Raw genomic sequence first — 18,663 nt, 5'->3', positions numbered from 1 at the left:
AAAAAAATGACCAAAAAGGCAAGGCTATAGTATGGCAAAAGTGTCAAAATATGACATGTACCAAAAAATGCTGAAAACACCACAAAACAGCATTAAATAGCGTGCCAAAACACACCATAGCTAAGAATTTTGTAAAAACGACCAAAAACACCAAAATAATGCATGTCCAAAAAATGACCGAAAAGGCAAGGCTATAGTATGGCAAAAACGTCAAAATATGACATGTCCCAAAAACAGCGGAAAACAACTTAAAACAGACTACAATAGCGTGCCAAGACACGCCATAGCAAAGAATGTGGCAATAAAAGGTGAAAACATCAAAATAATGTATGTCGAAAAAATGACCGAAAAGGCAAGGCTATAGTATGGCAAAAGTGTCAAAATATGACATGTACCAAAAAATGCTGAAAACGCCACAAAACAGCATTAAATAGCGTGCCAAAGCACACCATAGCAAAGAATTTGCAAAAACAACAAAAACACCAAAATAATGCATCTCCAAAAAATGACCGAAAAGGCAAGGCTATAGTATGGCAAAAACGTCAAAATATGACATTTCCCAAAAACAGCGGAAAACACCTTAAAACAGCATTAAATAGCGTGCCAAAACACACCATAGCAAAGAGCTTTGCAAAAATGACCTAAAACACCAAAATAATGCATGTCCAAAAAATGACCGAAAAGGCAAGGCTATAGTATGGCAAAAACGTCAAAATATGACATGTCCCAAAAACAGCTGAAAACACTTTAAAACAGCATTAAATAGAGTGCCAAAACACCATAGCAAAGAGCTTTGCAAAAATGACCTAAAACACCAAAATAATGCATGTCCAAAAAATGACTGAAAGGCAAGGCTATAGTATGTAAAAGCGTCAAAATATGACATGTCCCAAAAACAGCGGAAAACAACTTAAAACAGACTAAAATAGCGTGCCAAGACACGCCATAGCAAAGAATGTTGCAATAAAAGGTAAAAACATCAAAATAATGTATGTCGAAAAAATGACCGAAAAGGCAAGGCTATAGTATGGCAAAAGTGTCAAAATATGACATGTACCAAAAAATGCTGAAAACACCTCAAAACAGCATTAAATAGGGTGCCAAAGCACACCATAGCAAAGAATTTTGCAAAAACAACAAAAAACACCAAAATAATGCATCTCCAAAAAATGACCGAAAAGGCAAGGCTATAGTATGGCAAAAACGTCAAAATATGACATTTCCCAAAAACAGCGGAAAACACCTTAAAACAGCATTAAATAGCGTGCCAAAACACACCATAGCAAAGAGCTTTGCAAAAATGACCTAAAACACCAAAATAATGCATGTCCAAAAAATGACCGAAAAGGCAAGGCTATAGTATGGCAAAAACGTCAAAATATGACATGTCCCAAAAAATGCTGAAAACGCCACAAAACAGCATTAAATAGCGTGCCAAAACACACCATAGCAAAGAGCTTTGCAAAAATGACCTAAAACACCAAAATAATGCATGTCCAAAAAATGACCGAAAAGGCAAGGCTATAGTATGGCAAAAACGTCAAAATATGACATGTCCCAAAAACAGCGGAAAACAACTTAAAAAAGACTAAAATAGCGTGCCAAGACACGCCATAGCAAAGAATGTTGCAATAAAAGGTAAAAACATCAAAATAATGTATGTCGAAAAAATGACCGAAAAGGCAAGGCTATAGTATGGCAAAAGTGTCAAAATATGACATGTACCAAAAAATGCTGAAAACGCCACAAAACAGCATTAAATAGCGTGCCAAAACACACCATAGCTAAGAATTTTGTAAAAACAAATAAAAACACCAAAATGATGCATGTCGAAAAAATGATCGAAAAGGCAAGGCTATAGTATGGCAAAAATGTCAAAATATGACATGTACCAAAAAATGCTGAAAACACCTCAAAACAGCATTAAATGGGGTGCCAAAGCACACCATAGCAAAGAATTTTGCAAAAACGACCAAAAACACCAAAATAATGCATCTCCAAAAAATGACCGAAAAGGCAAGGCTATAGTATGGCAAAAACGTCAAAATATGACATTTCCCAAAAACAGCGGAAAACACCTTAAAACAGCATTAAATAGCGTGCCAAGACATGCCATGGCAAAGAATTTTGTAAAAACGAAAAAAAACACCAAAATAATGCATGTCCAAAAATGACTGAAAAGGCAAGGCTATAGTATGGCAAAAACGTCAAAATATGACATGTCCCAAAAACAGCGGAAAACAACTTAAAACAGACTAAAATAGCGTGCCAAGACACGCCATAGCAAAGAATGTGGCAATAAAAGGTGAAAACATCAAATTAATGCATGTCGAAAAAATGACCAAAAAGGCAAGGCTATAGTATGGCAAAAATGTCAAAATATGACATGTCCCAAAAACAGCGGAAAACAACTTAAAACAGACTAAAATAGCGTGCCAAGACACGCCATAGCAAAGAATGTGGCAATAAAAGGTGAAAACATCAAAATAATGCATGTTGATAAAATGATCGAAAAGGCAAGGCTATAGTATGGCAAAAAGCGATCAAAATATGACATGTCCCAAAAACAGCTGAAAACAACTTAAAACAGACTAAAATAAGCGTGCCAAATATAGCAACACTAAAAACACCAAATAATACATCTCCAAAAAATGACCGAGGCTATAGTATGGCAAAACGTCAAAATATGACATGTCCAAAAACAGCGGAAAACAACTGAAAACAGTATAAATAGCATGCCAAGACATGCCATAGCAAAGAATGTTGCAATAAAAGGTAAAACATCAAAATAATGGATGTCGAAAAATGACAAAAAGGCAAGGCTATAGTATGGCAAAAACGTCCAAAATATGACATGTACCAAAAAATGCTGAAAACACAACAAAACAGCATTAAATAGCGTACAAACACACCATAGTAAGAATTTTGTAAAACAAACAAAACACCAAAATAATGCATGTCGAAAAATGATCGAAAAGGCAAAGGCTATAGTATGGCAAAATGTCAAAATATGACATGTCCCAAAAACAGCGGAAAACAACTTAAAACAGACTAAAATAGTGTGCCAAGACACGCCATAGCAAAGAATGTGGAAATAAAAGGTGAAAACATCAAAATAATGCATGTCGATAAAATGACCGAAAAGGCAAGGCTATAGTATGGCAAAAACGTCAAAATATGACATGTCCCAAAAACAGCGGAAAACAACTTAAAACAGACTAAAATAGCGTGCCAAGACACGCCATAGCAAAGAATGTGGCAATAAAAAGGTGAAAACATCAAAATAATGCATGTCGATAAAATGACCGAAAAGGCAAGGCTATAGTATGGCAAAACGTCAAAATATGACATGTCCCAAAAACAGCGGAAAACAACTTAAAACAGACTAAAATAGCGTGCCAAAGACACGCCATAGCAAAGAATTTTGCAAAAAGCGACCAAAAACACCAAAATAATACATCTCAAAAATGACCGAAAAGGCAAGGCTATAGTATGGCAAAACGTCAAAATATGACATGTCCCAAAAACAGCGGAAAACAACTGAAAACAGCATTAAATAGCATGCCAAGACATGCCATAGCAAAGAATGTTGCAATAAAAGTTAAAAACATCAAAATAATGGATGTCGAAAAAATGACCAAAAAGGCAAGGCTATAGTATGGCAAAAGTGTCAAAATATGACATGTACCAAAAAATGCTGAAAACGCCACAAAACAGCATTAAATAGCGTACAAAAACACACCATAGCTAAGAATTTTGTAAAAACAAACAAAAACACCAAAATAATGCATGTCGAAAAAATGATCGAAAAGGCAAGGCTATAGTATGGCAAAAATGTCAAAATATGACATGTCCCAAAAACAGCTGAAAACACTTTAAAACAGCATTAAATAGCGTGCCAAGACATGCCATGGCAAAGAATTTTGTAAAAACGAACAAAAACACCAAAATAATGCATCTCCAAAAAATGACCGAAAAGGCAAGGCTATAGTATGGCAAAAAAGTCAAAATATGACATGTCCCAAAAACAGCTGAAAACACTTTAAAACAGCATTAAATAGCGTGCCAAGACACGCCATAGCAAAGAATGTGGCAATAAAACGAAAAAAACATCAAAATAATGCATGTCCAAAAATGACCGAAAAGGCAAGGCTATAGTATGGCAAAAATGTCAAAATATGACATGTCCCAAAAACAGCTGAAAACAACTTAAAACAGACTAAAATAAGCGTGCCAAGACAATGCCATAGCAAAGAATGTGGCAATAAAAGGTGAAAACATCAAAATAATGCATGTCGAAAAAATGACCGAAAAGGCAAGGCTATAGTATGGCAAAAGTGTCAAAATATGACATGTCCCAAAAACAGCTGAAAACACTTTAAAACAGCATTAAATAGCGTGCCAAGACATGCCATAGCAAAGAATGTGGCAATAAAAGGTGAAAACATCAAAATAATGCATGTCGATAAAATGACCGAAAAGGCAAGGCTATAGTATGGCAAAAACGTCAAAATATGACATGTCCCAAAAACAGCGGAAAACAACTTAAAACAGACTAAAATAGCGTGCCAAGACACGCCATAGCAAAGAATGTGGCAATAAAAGGTGAAAACATCAAAATAATGCATGTCGAAAAAATGACCAAAAAGGCAAGGCTATAGTATGGCAAAAATGTCAAAATATGACATGTCCCAAAAACAGCGGAAAACAACTTAAAACAGACTAAAATAGCGTGCCAAGACACGCCATAGCAAAGAATTTTGCAAAAACAACCAAAAACACCAAAATAATACATCTCCAAAAAATGACCGAAAAGGCAAGGCTATAGTATGGCAAAACGTCAAAATATGACATGTCCCAAAAACAGCGGAAAACAACTGAAAACAGCATTAAATAGCATGCAAAGACATGCCAAAGAAAAGAAGGTTGCAATAAAAAGAAAAAACATCAAAATAATGGATGTCGAAAAAATGACCAAAAAGGCAAGGCTATAGTATGGCAAAAATGTCAAAATATGACATGTTCAAGTAAATGCTGAAAACACATCAAAACAGCATTAAATAGCGTGTAAAACACACCATAGCTAAGAATTTTGTAAAAACAAACAAAAACACCAAAATAATGCATGTCGAAAAAATGATCAAAAAGGCAAGGCTATAGTATGGCAAAAACGTCAAAATATGACATGTCCCAAAAACAGCGGAAAACAACTTAAAACAGACTAAAATAGCGTGCCAAGACACGCCATAGCAAAGAATGTGGCAATAAAAGGTGAAAACATCAAAATAATGCATGTCGATTAAATGACCAAAAAGGCAAGGCTATAGTATGGCAAAATGTCAAAATATGACATGTACCAAAATGCTGAAAACACCTCAAAACAGCATTAAATAGCGTGCCAAAACACACCATAGCAAGAATTTTGCAAAACGACCAAAAACACCAAAATAATGCATCTCCAAAAATGACCGAAAAGGCAAGGCTATAGTATGGCAAAACGTCAAAATATGACATGTCCCAAAAACAGCTGAAAACAACTTAAAACAGATTAAAATAGCGTGCAAAACACACCATAGCTAAGAATTTTGCAAAGAAGAACAAAAACATCAAAATAATGCATGTCGAAAAAATGACCAAAAAGGCAAGGCTATAGTATGGCAAAAGTGTCAAAATATGACATGTACCAAAAACAGCTGAAAACACCTCAAAACAGCATTAAATAGCGTGCCAAGACATGCCATGGCAAAGAAGTTTGTAAAAACGAACAAAAACACCAAAATAATGCATGTCCAAAAAATGACCGAAAAGGCAAGGCTATAGTATGGCAAAAACGTCAAAATATGACATGTCCCAAAAACAGCGGAAAACAACTTAAAACAGACTACAATAGCGTGCCAAGACACGCCATATAGCAAAAGAATGTGCAATAAAAATTGAAAAACATCAAAATAATGCATGTCAAAAAAATGACCAAAAGGCAAGGCTATAGTATGGCAAAAGTGTCAAAATATGACATGTACCAAAAAATGCTGAAAACGCCACAAAACAGCATTAAATAGCGTGCCAAAACACACCATAGCTAAGAATTTTGCAAAGACGAACAAAAACACCAAAATAATGCATGTCGAAAAAATGATCAAAAAGGCAAGGCTATAGTATGGCAAAAACGTCAAAATATGACATGTCCCAAAAACAGCGGAAAACAACTTAAAACAGACTAAAATAGCGTGCCAAGACACGCCATAGCAAAAGAATGTGGCAATAAAAGGTGAAAACATCAAAATAATGCATGTCGATAAAATGACCGAAAAAGGCAAGGCTATAGTATGGCAAAATGTCAAAATATGACATGTACCAAAAAATGCTGAAAACAACTTAAAACAGCATTAAATAGCGTTAAAAACACACCATAGCTAAGAATTTTGTAAAAACAAATAAAAACACCAAAATAATGCATGTCGAAAAAATAACCGAAAAGGCAAGGCTATAGTATGGCAAAAGTGTCAAAATATGACATGTACCAAAAAATGCTGAAAACACCACAAAACAGCATTAAATAAGCGTGCCAAAACACACCATAGCTAAAGAATTTTGCAAAAAACAAACAAAAACACCAAAATAATACATGTCGAAAAAAATGACCGAAAAGGCAAGGCTATAGTATGGCAAAAACGTCAAAATATGACATGTCCCAAAAACAGCGGAAAACAACTGAAAACAGCATTAAATAGCGTGCCAAGACATGCCATAGCAAAGAATGTTGCAATAAAATTAACAAAAACATCAAAATAATGCATGTCGAAAAATGACCGAAAAAGGCAAGGCTATAGTATGGCAAAATGTCAAAATATGACATGTACCAAAAATGCTGAAAACACCACAAAACAGCATTAAATAAGCGTACAAAACACACCATAGCTAAGAATTTTGTAAAACAAACAAAAACACCAAAATAATGGATGTCAAAAAAATGACCGAAAAGGCAAGGCTATAGTATGGCAAAAATGTCAAAATATGACATGTCCCAAAAACAGCAGAAAACAACTTAAAACAGCTTTAAATAGCGTGCCAAGACACGCCATAGCAAAGAATGTGGCAATAAAAGGTAAAAACATCAAAATAATGTATGTCGAAAAAATGACCGAAAAGGCAAGGCTATAGTATGGCAAAAGTGTCAAAATATGACATGTCCCAAAAACAGCTGAAAACACTTTAAAACAGCATTAAATAGCGTTAAAAACACACCATAGCAAAGAGCTTTGCAAAAATGAACCTAAAAACACCAATATAATGCATGTCCAAAAAATGACCGAAAAGGCAAGGCTATAGTATGGCAAAAACGTCAAAATATGACATGTCCCAAAAACAGCGGAAAACAACTTAAAACAGACTAAAATAGCGTGCCAAGACACGCCATAGCAAAGAATGTGGCAATAAAAGGTGAAAACATCAAAATAATGCATGTCGAAAAAATGACCAAAAAGGCAAGGCTATAGTATGGCAAAAATGTCAAAATATGACATGTACCAAAAAAATGCTGAAAACACCTCAAAACAGACTAAAATAGCGTGCCAAGACACACCATAGCAAAGAATTTTGCATAAACGACCAAAAACACCAAAATAATGCATCTCCAAAAAATGACCGAAAAGGCAAGGCTATAGTATGGCAAAAATGTCAAAATATGACATGTACCAAAAAAATGCTGAAAACACCTCAAAACAGCATGAAATAGCGTAAAAAACACACCATAGCTAAGAATTTTGTAAAAACAAACAAAAACACCAAAATAAGGCATGTCGAAAAAATGATCGAAAAGGCAAGGCTATAGTATGGCAAAAAAGTCAAAATATGACATGTCCCAAAAACAGCTGAAAACACTTTAAAACAGCATTAAATAGCGTGCCAAGACATGCCATAGCAAAGAATTTTGTAAAACGACCAAAAACACCAAAATAATGCATCTCCAAAAAATGACCGAAAAGGCAAGGCTATAGTATGGCAAAAACGTCAAAATATGACATGTCCCAAAAACAGCTGAAAACACTTCAAAACAGCATTAAATAGCGTGCCAAAACACACCATAGCAAAGAGCTTTGCAAAAATGACCTAAAACACCAAAATAATGCATGTCCAAAAAATGACCGAAAAGGCAAGGCTATAGTATGGCAAAAACGTCAAAATATGACATGTCCCAAAAACAACTGAAAACACTTTAAAACAGCATTAAATAGCGTACAAAACACCATAGCAAAGAATTTTGCAAAAACGAACAAAACACCAAAATAATGCATGTCCAAAAATGACCAAAAAGGCAAGGCTATAGTATGGCAAAAATGTCAAAATATGACATGTCCCAAAAAACATGCTGAAAACACTCAAAACAGCATTAAATAGCGTGCCAAGACACCATAGCAAAGAATTTTGCAATACAAAAAAACATCAAAATAATGCATGTCGATAAAAATGACCGAAAAAGGCAAGGCTATAGTATGGCAAAAATCAAAATATGACATGTCCCAAAAACAGCTGAAAACACTTAAAACAGCATTAAATAGTGTGCCAAAACACACCATAGCAAAGAGCTTTGCAAAATGACCTAAAACATCAAAATAATGCATGTCCAAAAAAATGACCGAAAAAGGCAAGGCTATAGTATGGCAAAATGTCAAAATATGACATGTCCCAAAAACAGCAGAAAACAACTTAAAACAGACTAAAATAGCGTGCCAAGACACGCCATAGCAAAGAATGTGGCAATAAAAGGTGAAAACATCAAAATAATGCATGTCGAAAAAATGACCAAAAAGGCAAGGCTATAGTATGGCAAAAATGTCAAAATATGACATGTACCAAAAAATGCTGAAAACACCTCAAAACAGCATTAAATAGCGTACAAAACACACCATAGCTAAGAATTTTGTAAAAACAAATAAAAACACCAAAATAATGCATGTCGAAAAAATGATCGAAAAGGCAAGGCTATAGTATGGCAAAAAAGTCAAAATATGACATGTCCCAAAAACAGCGGAAAACAACTTAAAACAGACTAAAATAGCGTGCCAAGACACGCCATAGCAAAGAATGTGGCAATAAAAGGTGAAAACATCAAAATAATGCATGTCGAAAAAATGACCAAAAAGGCAAGGCTATAGTATGGCAAAAATGTCAAAATATGACATGTACCAAAAAATGCTGAAAACACCTCAAAACAGCATTAAATAGCGTGCCAAAACACACCATAGCTAAGAATTTTGTAAAAACAAACAAACACAAAATAATGCATCTCAAAAATGACCGAAAAGGCAAGGCTATAGTATGGCAAAAGTGTCAAAATATGACATGTCCCAAAAACATGCTGGAAAACACCTTAAAACAGCATTAAATAGCGTGCCAAAGACACACCATAGCAAGAATGTAAAAACAAACAAAACACCAAAATAATGCATGTCGAAAAAATGATCGAAAAGGCAAGGCTATAGTATGGCAAAAAAGTCAAAATATGACATGTCCCAAAAACAGCTGAAAACACTTTAAAACAGCATTAAATAGCGTGCCAAGACATGCCATAGCAAAGAATGTGGCAATAAAAGGTGAAAACATCAAAATAATGCATGTCCAAAAAATGACCGAAAAAAGGCAAGGCTATAGTATGGCAAAACGTCAAAATATGACATGTCCCAAAAACAGCTGAAAAACACTTTAAAACAGCATTAAATAAGCGATAAAAACACACCATAGCAAAGAGCTTTGCAATAAATGACCTAAAACACCAAAATAATGCATGTCCAAAAAATGACCGAAAAGGCAAGGCTATAGTATGGCAAAAACGTCAAAATATGACATGTCCCAAAAACAACTGAAAACACTTTAAAACAGCATTAAATAAGCGTGCCAAAACACACCATAGCAAAGAGCTTTGCAAAAACGACCAAAAACACCAAAATAATGCATCTCCAAAAAATGACCAAAAAGGCAAGGCTATAGTATGGCAAAAATGTCAAAATATGACATGTACCAAAAAATGCTGAAAACACCTCAAAACAGCATTAAATGGGGTGCCAAAGCACACCATAGCAAAGAATTTGCAAAAACAACAAAAAACACCAAAATAATGCATCTCCAAAAAATGACCGAAAAGGCAAGGCTATAGTATGGCAAAAAATCAAAATATGACATTTCCCAAAAACAGCGGAAAACACCTTAAAACAGCATTAAATAGTGTGCCAAAACACACCATAGCAAAGAGCTTTGCAAAAATGACCTAAAACACCAAAATAATGCATGTCCAAAAATGACCGAAAAGGCAAGGCTATAGTATGGCAAAAATGTCAAAATATGACATGTACCAAAAACAGCGGAAAACAACTTAAAACAGACTAAAATAGCGTGCCAAGACACGCCATAGCAAATAATTTTGCAAAAACGACCAAAAACACCAAAATAATGCATGTCGAAAAATGACCAAAAAGGCAAGGCTATAGTATGGCAAAATGTCAAAATATGACATGTACCAAAAAATGCTGAAAACACCTCAAAACAGCATTAAATAGCGTGCCAAAACACACCATAGCTAAGAATTTTGTAAAAACAAACAAAAACACCAAAATAATGCATGTCGAAAAAATGACCGAAAAGGCAAGGCTATAGTATGGCAAAAACGTCAAAATATGACATGTACCAAAAACAACTGAAAACAACTTAAAACAGACTACAATAAGCGTGCAAGACACGCCATAGCAAAGAATGTAGCAATAAAAGGTGAAAACATCAAAATAATGCATGTCGAAAAAATGACCGAAAAGGCAAGGCTATAGTATGGCAAAAACGTCAAAATATGACATGTACCAAAAACAGCTGAAAACACTTTAAAACAGCATTAAATAGCGTGCCAAAACACACCATAGCAAAGAGCTTTGCAAAAATGACCTAAAACACCAAAATAATGCATGTCCAAAAAATGACCGAAAAGGCAAGGCTATAGTATGGCAAAAACGTCAAAATATGACATGTCCCAAAAACAACTGAAAACACTTTAAAACATTAAATAGCGTGCCAAGACATGCCATGGCAAAGGATGTTGCAATGTTACGGACGCTGCCAAACTCCTCCTCCTTTTGTTTGTAACCTGATTTTGTGCTGTGCATATGTGTCTATAGGTGTAAGATGCTTGCGTGTGTGTGTGTGTGCGTGGTGCAAAAATTGCAGGCTGATACCGTCTACCTCTGTGGTGCTGCCAAGGAGAAGGATCTGATTGGTGCGCAGTTGCTACTCCTCAATCAGCCTACGGGAGCAGAGCACCACCACACAACCGCGCATAAGAAACCTGAGTCTGCCTTCAGTCGTCGCTCCGTTCGGCTGCAGAGGGACAGCCCGGTTACGTGCCTCTATGCTGTCGTTAATACCGAGGGACTCGTTTGTTAAATATTAGGCTGTGGCTGGGGCACCTGTTGTGAATTGTTAGTTCTTTAGTTTAGTTGTATTTCTGGTTTTATTAAATAATGAATTGGTTAGGATTGTTTTAATTCATTTATGGAATTTATTTAATAAAGAAACAACCTCCAACTGACAGTCGCCTTTTCTGATGTTTATTTATTGATTTAACAAATCTCATTTTCCGTTTGGCCTACACACATTCACGTTTGTAATAAATAATTTACATTTCACCAATTACAACTGGTCTCATTGTTGCTTCCCTTTCCCTCTCGAACCCGGTTGTAACATTCAAAATGGCCAAAAACACCAAAATAATGCATGTCGAAAAATGACTGAAAAGGCAAGGCTATAGTATGGCAAAACGTCAAAATATGACATGTCCCAAAAACAGCTGAAAACACATCAAAATAGCATTAAATAGCGTACAAGACACACCATAGCAAAGAATTTTGCAAATACGAAAAAAAACACCAAAATAATGCATGTCGAAAAAATGACCGAAAAGGCAAGGCTATAGTATGGCAAAAACGTCAAAATATGACATGTCCCAAAACAGCGGAAAACAACTTAAAACAGATTAAAAATAGCGTACAAGACACGCCATAGCAAAGAATGTGGCAATAAAAGGTGAAAACATCAAAATAATGCATGTCAAAAAAATGACCAAAAAGGCAAGGCTATAGTATGGCAAAAACGTCAAAATATGACATGTCCCAAAAACAGCGGAAAACAACTTAAAACAGACTAAAATAGCGTGCCAAGACACGCCATAGCAAAGAATGTGGCAATAAAAGGTGAAAACATCAAAATAATGCATGTCAAAAAATGACCAAAAAGGCAAGGCTATAGTATGGCAAAAGTGTCAAAATATGACATGTACCAAAAAATGCTGAAAACACCTAAAACAGCATTAAATAGCGTGCCAAAACACACCATAGCTAAGAATTTTGTAAAACGACCAAAAAAACACCAAAATAATGCATGTCCAAAAATGACCGAAAAAGGCAAGGCTATAGTATGGCAAAAACGTCAAAATATGACATGTCCCAAAAACAGCGGAAAACAACTTAAAACAGACTAAAATAGCGTGCCAAGACACGCCATAGCAAAGAATGTGGCAATAAAAGGTGAAAACATCAAAATAATGGATGTCGAAAAAATGACCGAAAAGGCAAGGCTATAGTATGGCAAAAATGTCAAAATATGACATGTACCAAAAAATGCTGAAAACACCTCAAAACAGCATTAAATAGGGTGCCAAAGCACACCATAGCAAAGAATTTTGCAAAAACAACAAAAAACACCAAAATAATGCATCTCCAAAAAATGACCGAAAAGGCAAGGCTATAGTATGGCAAAAACGTCAAAATATGACATTTCCCAAAAACAGCGGAAAACACCTTAAAACAGCATTAAATAGCGTGCCAAAACACACCATAGCAAAAGAGCTTTACAAAATGACCTAAAACACCAAAATAATGCATGTCCAAAAATGACCGAAAAGGCAAGGCTATAGTATGGCAAAAACGTCAAAATATGACATGTACCAAAAACAGCTGAAAACACTTCAAAACAGCATTAAATAGCGTACAAAACACACCATATAGCAAAGAGCTTTGCAAAATGACCTAAAACACCAAAATAATGCATGTCCAAAAAATGACCGAAAAGGCAAGGCTATAGTATGGCAAAAACGTCAAAATATGACATGTCCCAAAAACAGCGGAAAACAACTTAAAACAGACTAAAATAGCGTGCCAAGACACGCCATAGCAAAGAATGTTACAATAAAAGGTAAAAACATCAAAATAATGTATGTCGAAAAAATGACCGAAAAGGCAAGGCTATAGTATGACAAAAGTGTCAAAATATGACATGTACCAAAAAATGCTGAAAACACCTCAAAACAGCATTAAATAGGGTGCCAAAGCACACCATAGCAAAGAATTTTGCAAAAACAACAAAAAACACCAAAATAATGCATCTCCAAAAAATGACCGAAAAGGCAAGGCTATAGTATGGCAAAAACGTCAAAATATGACATTTCCCAAAAACAGCGGAAAACACCTTAAAACAGCATTAAATAGCGTGCCAAAACACACCATAGCAAAGAGCTTTGCAAAAATGACCTAAAACACCAAAATAATGCATGTCCAAAAAATGACCGAAAAGGCAAGGCTATAGTATGGCAAAAACGTCAAAATATGACATGTACCAAAAACAGCTGAAAACACTTTAAAACAGCATTAAATAGCGTGCCAAAACACACCATAGCAAAGAGCTTTGCAAAAATGACCTAAAACACCAAAATAATGCATGTCCAAAAAATGACCGAAAAGGCAAGGCTATAGTATGGCTAAAATGTCAAAATATGACATGTCCCAAAAAACAGCGGAAAACAACTTAAAACAGACTAAAATAGCGTGCAAGACACGCCATAGCAAAGAATGTGGCAATAAAAGGTAAAAACATCAAAATAATGTATGTCGAAAAATGACCGAAAAAGGCAAGGCTATAGTATGGCAAAAGTGTCAAAATATGACATGTACCAAAAAATGCTGAAAACACCACAAAACAGCATTAAATAGCGTACAAAACACACCATAGCTAAGAATTTTGTAAAAACAAATAAAAACACCAAAATGATGCATGTCGAAAAAATGATCGAAAAGGCAAGGCTATAGTATGGCAAAAATGTCAAAATATGACATGTACCGAAAAATACTGAAAACACCTCAAAACAGCATTAAATGGGGTGCCAAAGCACACCATAGCAAAGAATTTTGCAAAAACGACCAAAAACACCAAAATAATGCATCTCAAAAAAATGACCGAAAAGGCAAGGCTATAGTATGGCAAAAACGTCAAAATATGACATTTCCCAAAAACAGCGGAAAACACCTTAAAACAGCATTAAATAGCGTACAAGACATGCCATGGCAAAGAATTTTGTAAAAAAAAAAAACACCAAAATAATGCATGTCCAAAAATGACCGAAAAGGCAAGGCTATAGTATGGCAAAAGCGTCAAAATATGACATGTCCCAAAAACAGCGGAAAACAACTTAAAACAGACTAAAATAGCGTACAAGACACGCCATAGCAAAGAATGTGGCAATAAAAGGTGAAAACATCAAATTAATGCATGTCGAAAAAATGACCAAAAAGGCAAGGCTATAGTATGGCAAAAATGTCAAAATATGACATGTCCCAAAAACAGCGGAAAACAACTTAAAACAGACTAAAATAGCGTGCCAAGACACGCCATAGCAAAGAATGTGGCAATAAAAGGTGAAAACATCAAAATAATGCATGTCGATAAAATGACCGAAAAGGCAAGGCTATAGTATGGCAAAAACGTCAAAATATGACATGTCCCAAAAACAGCGGAAAACAACTTAAAACAGACTAAAATAGCGTGCCAAGACACGCCATAGCAAAGAATTTTGCAAAAACGACCAAAAACACCAAAATAATGCATCTCCAAAAAATGACCGAAAAGGCAAGGCTATAGTATGGCAAAACGTCAAAATATGACATGTCCCAAAAAACAGCGGAAAACAACTGAAAACAGCATTAAATAGCATGCCAAGACATGCCATAGCAAAGAATGTTGCAATAAAAGGTAAAAACATCAAAATAATGGATGTCGAAAAAATGACCGAAAAGGCAAGGCTATAGTATGGCAAAAACGTCAAAATATGACATGTACCAAAAAATGCTGAAAACACAACAAAACAGCATTAAATAGCGTGCCAAAACACACCATAGCTAAGAATTTTGTAAAAACAAACAAAAACACCAAAATAATGCATGTCGAAAAAATGATCGAAAAGGCAAGGCTATAGTATGGCAAAAATGTCAAAATATGACATGTCCCAAAAACAGCGGAAAACAACTTAAAACAGACTAAAATAGTGTGCCAAGACACGCCATAGCAAAGAATGTGGCAATAAAAGGTGAAAACATCAAAATAATGCATGTCGATAAAATGACCGAAAAGGCAAGGCTATAGTATGGCAAAAACGTCAAAATATGACATGTCCCAAAAACAGCGGAAAACAACTTAAAACAGACTAAAATAGCGTGCCAAGACACGCCATAGCAAAGAATGTGGCAATAAAAGGTGAAAACATCAAAATAATGCATGTCGATAAAATGACCGAAAAGGCAAGGCTATAGTATGGCAAAAACGTCAAAATATGACATGTCCCAAAAACAGCGGAAAACAACTTAAAACAGACTAAAATAGCGTGCCAAGACACGCCATAGCAAAGAATTTTGCAAAAACGACCAAAAACACCAAAATAATACATCTCCAAAAAATGACCGAAAAGGCAAGGCTATAGTATGGCAAAAACGTCAAAATATGACATGTCCCAAAAACAGCGGAAAACAACTGAAAACAGAATTAAATAGCATGCCAAGACATGCCATAGCAAAGAATGTTGCAATAAAAGGTAAAAACATCAAAATAATGGATGTCGAAAAAATGACCGAAAAGGCAAGGCTATAGTATGGCAAAAACGTCAAAATATGACATGTACCAAAAAATGCTGAAAACACCACAAAACAGCATTAAATAGCGTACAAACACACCATAGCTAAGAATTTTGTAAAACAAACAAAAACACCAAAATAATGCATGTCGAAAAAATGATCGAAAAGGCAAGGCTATAGTATGGCAAAAATGTCAAAATATGACATGTCCCAAAAACAGCTGAAAACACTTTAAAACAGCATTAAATAGCGTGCCAAGACATGCCATGGCAAAGAATTTTGTAAAAACGAACAAAAACACCAAAATAATGCATCTCCAAAAAATGACCGAAAAGGCAAGGCTATAGTATGGCAAAAAAGTCAAAATATGACATGTCCCAAAAACAGCTGAAAACACTTTAAAACAGCATTAAATAGCGTGCCAAGACATGCCATGGCAAAGAATTTTGTAAAAACGAACAAAAACACCAAAATAATGCATGTCCAAAAAATGACCGAAAAGGCAAGGCTATAGTATGGCAAAAAAGTCAAAACATGACATGTCCCAAAAACAGCGGAAAACAACTTAACACAGACTAAAATAGCGTGCCAAGACACGCCATAGCAAAGAATGTGGCAATAAAAGGTGAAAACATCAAAATAATGCATGTCGATAAAATGACCGAAAAGGCAAGGCTATAGTATGGCAAAACGCCAAAATATGACATGTCCCAAAAACAGCGGAAAACAACTTAAAACAGACTAAAATAGCGTGCCAAGACACGCCATAGCAAAGAATGTGGCAATAAAAGGTGAAAACATCAAAATAATGCATGTCGATAAAATGACCGAAAAGGCAAGGCTATAGTATGGCAAAAACGTCAAAATATGACATGTCCCAAAAACAGCGGAAAACAACTTAAAACAGACTAAAATAGCGTGCCAAGACACGCCATAGCAAAGAATGTGGCAATAAAAGGTGAAAACATCAAAATAATGCATGTCGAAAAAATGACCAAAAGGCAAGGCTATAGTATGGCAAAAATGTCAAAATATGACATGTCCCAAAAACAGCGGAAAACAACTTAAAACAGACTAAAATAGCGTGCCAAGACACGCCATAGCAAAGAATTTTGCAAAAACGACCAAAAACACCAAAATAATACATCTCCAAAAAATGACCGAAAAGGCAAGGCTATAGTATGGCAAAAACGTCAAAATATGACATGTCCCAAAAACAGCGGAAAACAACTGAAAACAGCATTAAATAGCATGCCAAGACATGCCATAGCAAAGAATGTTGCAATAAAAGGTAAGAACATCAAAATAATGGATGTCGAAAAAATGACCGAAAAGGCAAGGCTATAGTATGGCAAAAACGTCAAAATATGACATGTACCAAAAAATGCTGAAAACACCACAAAACAGCATTAAATAGCGTGCCAAAACACACCATAGCTAAGAATTTTTTAAAACAAACAAAACACCAAAATAATGCATGTCGAAAAAATGATCGAAAAGGCAAGGCTATAGTATGGCAAAATGTCAAAATATGACATGTCCCAAAAAACAGCGGAAAACAACTTAAAACAGACTAAAATAGCGTGCCAAGACACGCCATAGCAAAGAATGTGGCAATAAAAGGTGAAAACATCAAAATAATGCATGTCGATAAAATGACCGAAAAGGCAAGGCTATAGTATGGCAAAAACGTCAAAATATGACATGTCCCAAAAACAGCGGAAAACAACTTAAAACAGACTAAAATAGCGTACAAGACACGCCATAGCAAAGAATGTGGCAATAAAAAGTGAAAACATCAAAATAATGCATGTCGATAAAATGACCGAAAAGGCAAGGCTATAGTATGGCAAAAACGTCAAAATATGACATGTCCCAAAAACAGCGGAAAACAACTTAAAACAGACTAAAATAGCGTGCCAAGACACGCCATAGCAAAGAATTTTGCAAAAACGACCAAAAACACCAAAATAATACATCTCCAAAAAATGACCGAAAAGGCAAGGCTATAGTATGGCAAAAACGTCAAAATATGACATGTCCCAAAAACAGCGGAAAACAACTGAAAACAGAATTAAATAGCATGCCAAGACATGCCATAGCAAAGAATGTTGCAATAAAAGGTAAAAACATCAAAATAATGGATGTCGAAAAAATGACCGAAAAGGCAAGGCTATAGTATGGCAAAAACGTCAAAATATGACATGTACCAAAAAATGCTGAAAACACCACAAAACAGCATTAAATAGCGTGCCAAAACACACCATAGCTAAGAATTTTGTAAAAACAAACAAAAACACCAAAATAATGCATGTCGAAAAAATGATCAAAAAGGCAAGGCTATAGTATGGCAAAATGTCAAAAAATGACATGTCCCAAAAAACAGCTGAAAACACTTTAAAACAGCATTAAATAGCGTGCCAAGACATGCCATGGCAAAGAATTTTGTAAAAACGAACAAAAACACCAAAATAATGCATGTCCAAAAAATGACCGAAAAGGCAAGGCTATAGTATGGCAAAAACGTCAAAATATGACATGTCCCAAAAACAGCGGAAAACAACTTAACACAGACTAAAATAGCGTGCCAAGACACGCCATAGCAAAGAATGTGGCAATAAAAGGTGAAAACATCAAAATAATGCATGTCGATAAAATGACCGAAAAGGCAAGGCTATAGTATGGCAAAAGTGTCAAAATATGACATGTCCCAAAAACAGCGGAAAAC

The 18,663-nt window shown here is 35.2% G+C and overlaps 1 protein-coding gene across 1 annotated transcript in view; it reads right to left on the bottom strand.

The window, feature by feature from the left end:
• The window catches only part of slc6a8 (solute carrier family 6 member 8), a 98,169-nt gene that overhangs the window by 21,190 nt on the left and 58,316 nt on the right, over positions 1 to 18,663 (bottom strand). The gene's annotated exons all lie outside the window — the stretch shown is intronic.

Source organism: Plectropomus leopardus, chromosome 9, assembly GCF_026936395.1.
Source record: "Plectropomus leopardus strain MGB_pleo_1.0 chromosome 9, ASM2693639v1, whole genome shotgun sequence".
NCBI lineage: Eukaryota > Metazoa > Chordata > Actinopteri > Perciformes > Serranidae > Plectropomus > Plectropomus leopardus.
The sequence above is the reverse complement of the archived record's forward strand: the minus strand, read 5'-3'. Positions and strand labels throughout refer to the sequence as shown.